This window comes from Cornus florida, unplaced genomic scaffold (assembly GCF_030987335.1).
Source record: "Cornus florida cultivar Cherokee Brave unplaced genomic scaffold, ASM3098733v1 CherokeeBrave_3.0.0_Hap2_Chr08, whole genome shotgun sequence".
Lineage (NCBI taxonomy): Eukaryota > Viridiplantae > Streptophyta > Magnoliopsida > Cornales > Cornaceae > Cornus > Cornus florida.
In genome coordinates this window covers 49121425-49124962 of record NW_026775578.1, presented here as the reverse complement: position 1 = coordinate 49124962, position 3538 = coordinate 49121425, and positions in this window count along the sequence as shown.

The following is a 3538-nucleotide window of genomic DNA, read 5'->3' as shown; positions in this document are numbered from 1 at the left end:
GGAACCACTTGATGGATGATCCAACAATTGAGAGGCTCGGGGTATTGTAAACTTTCTAAAATGAAAAAATTCTACAATACCCAGGGGTACCGTACCCCCGAGGTTCCCAACCATTGGATATGGTGGTGGGACCCACTTGATGGATAATCAAATGGCTGAGAGGCTCCGGGAATACGGTACTCCAGGGGATTGTAAACTTTCTCCTTAAAATAAAGAATTTATTACCAATAGTAATTAATAGAACCATCTCAAAATTTATCCTCTGTAATACCCCTAATTTTAAAAGGACAGTCCTGGAATTTAATTTAATTATTTTTTTTTTTATTAAATTAATTGATTATTTGTTTGTTTTGATTAATTAATTATTTACTTATTTGATTTGTTTTATTTTTAATTCAATTAATTGTGTTTTTCTTTCATTAATCGTTCTAAATTGTGTTTTCTTTAATTAATTGCTTAAATTGTATTTTGGTTTGTTTCATTAATTTAAATGTATTTCTCAAGTTTAATTAATTACGTGCTTATGTGAATTCACTGTTTTGGTAATTAGGGTTTCATGTTTTACATCGTGTCTAGGATTGGAGCCGACATATAATTGGTTTAGGCTTTACTTTAGGGTTTGGTTTAGGATTTAAATTAGGGTTTCAATTAAAACCTATAAATACATAAGTACGGATTGCCAAGGGTTTTGTTAACCCTATTCACGTAAAAAAAAAGAGTTGGAGAGACAAAGAAACAGAGAGTGAGTCTGACTAATATACAGAAAGGCTCAAGGAGGAAGGAGTGGAGGGCTTTTGGGTTGAACCAAGAGCACCGGAGGTGGTGAACGGCAGCCTAGGGCATTGACTGGAAATCCAGAGACGTTGGTTTACAGTTTCAAAATCTGAAACTGCAGGCAAGTTCTATTCTTCTCTTTCCTCTGTAATTTGTGTTCTGTGCATGCCTAGGTAGTCTCCAGGGATTTAATAAGGTTTAAAATGGATTAAATAGATGTTGTAACACGTCTTTTATGCATGAGCATACAGTATTTAATTTCATTGTAATAATTGGGTTTGAGTTTGCTTAAAGTTACTAGTCGAATTTCTGTTGCCGTTACGTTTAAAAGATTCTGTTAAATCCATGTTGTGGATGTATAACCATGGTTTAGGATTTTGTCTGGGTCTAAGATTTAATCCTAGAACCAGTATTAAAATAGGGTTGGAGTTTACAGAATTAATCTGTTTTGAAATTGGTTAAATTTTCTAATTGAAAATTCTGATGTCGTAGTTTTCAAACGGTGTGTTCAATTCATGTCGTGGTTGAATACCATGGATTTAGGGTTAATCTAGAACATTTAATGGAACCCTAGAACATGTATTAAATTATTTACAGAGGCTTGGGTATCGCCGGATGCAAGGAAGATGAAGTGGAAAAATGCAGAACGAGCCAGAAAAAGAGAGAGCAGGCTCTCAAAATGAGAGAGCCAGCTCCCTCACACAAAGAGCCGGCTCCAAGGAGCATGGAGCCGGCTGCATGCTGAAAAGAGCAGGCTCCCTAAGTTAGGGAGCCGGCTCCAACATTTAAAAGAGCAGGCTCAAATTTTATAGAGCCTACTCTCACCCAAAGGCACACAAATTGGACTTTGGGCACTGTATGGACTGTTCAGATGATTACCACTTCGTATAAATTATTTAATTGATGTCTTGGGACTATAATAGGCTTAATATATTATGGGAAACATTAATCCATGATTAAGCACAAGAATGGAGCAAAATAAATCTAAGGAAAGCGGTAGATTGCAAACTGATTTTCTATTGTCGTTGGTTTCAAATATTGTGTTCAATACATGTTATGGTTGGATGTTAGAGGTTTATGATGTATCTAGGATTAAGATTGAACCTAGAACAAGGATTAAAAACATCACAGAGGGTGTAGGAAAACACCGGAGTTGAAGGAGATGAAGCCAGAACGGACAACGGCATGCAAGGGAGCAAGAGCAAGCTCCAAAAATGGAAAGAGCCAGCTCTAATATTCTTAGAGCAGGCTCTTGGCTGTTTAGAGAAGGCTCTTAGATCCTTAGAGCCAGCTCAATCCATAAAAGAGCAGGCTCAATTTTTCTAGAGCCTACTCTTGCCCAGATATCTCAAACAGTATGATTTTTATGCATTAATTGGACTGTACAGTGCATTAGGACTTCGTCTAACTTATTTTAAGTGTTGTATGGGCTGTTATAAACCTATAATAACATGGGAAAATAATAACTCAAAAATGGATTAAAGGATGGACTATATAAGTAAATAAGACTTAGGGGTTGCACACGGTTGGACAAGTTTTATTGGCACTGAAACTTAACAAGGATTGTGTATATGATTTAATTATAAAAATATATCATATTTCCATAGTATTATAAGTATAATGAATTAACTAAAAATTCCCTATGCTTACCTTGGGTTTAATTGATACTCAAATTTCTATTAACGGTATCAATTCGTGAACTATATTGGAAGATTTGCTAGGTTTATATACCTGAGCTTGGCCAGGTTGTTGTGTATGATTTAAATATATATATAAATCATAATTCTATAGTATTTGAAGTATAGAGAATTAACTGAATTTTCCTATGCTTACCTTGGGTGTAGTGGATACTTAAATTTCTATTAACTGTATCAATTTTTGGACTATGATGGAGAATGTGAATGCTTAAATTTATTGTAGCACTTTACATAATTAGAATTGGATTTTAGGCCCGTACTGAATACCTATTATTTATGTCTATGCATTAAATTTATCTTGTGCATATTGTGGAATGTGGTTGATGACTATTTAATAATAGTATGGTCAACTGTGTTAACTGGAAGATTGTATGTACCGGTATGGGACGGTGACATAATAGGTATGGATTAATTAAAACACTAATCCTACCTAATTTGGAATGAGTTAGATTAACCATAAAAAAAAAAAAGTTAAGTCCTACTTATATGGATATATGTATATATGAACCGGTATGGGACGGTGTCATATTAGGGATGGCTTAGTTCAAAATACTAAGACCTACTTATATTGGGAATGGATTAGTTCAAAATACTAAGTCCTACCCAAACTGGATTAAGGTATGAATTAACCATAAAGGTTAAGTCCATCACCTACATATGTCATATCAATTGTGAATTGAAAAACTTACTACGGTTTTAGGATGGAGTGCTTACATATATCAGACCACTACATAGATGACTGATATTTTGTATAGGGAGTACAGACGTTATGTTTATTTTATGTGCCATGGTATGAGCCTGAGTCTCAGGACCATGGTTAGGGTGCGTATATCGCCTAGGATGGATAGCTAGACATAGGTGTTGTTCCCTGGTAGGTCTAGGTACTCATGCCCACCTTAGGGTGCGTATTTGCATGTTGCCTTCTATTCAGGCTGAGACAGACCTACTGGACTAGCGAGCATCCTATAGTGTGTACTATGTACATATATGGACTACTCTAGATATTGTTGAGTCTTCCTAGGATGTATCTGCGTATCGGATTACTGTTTGGATTGTAGTAGATCAGG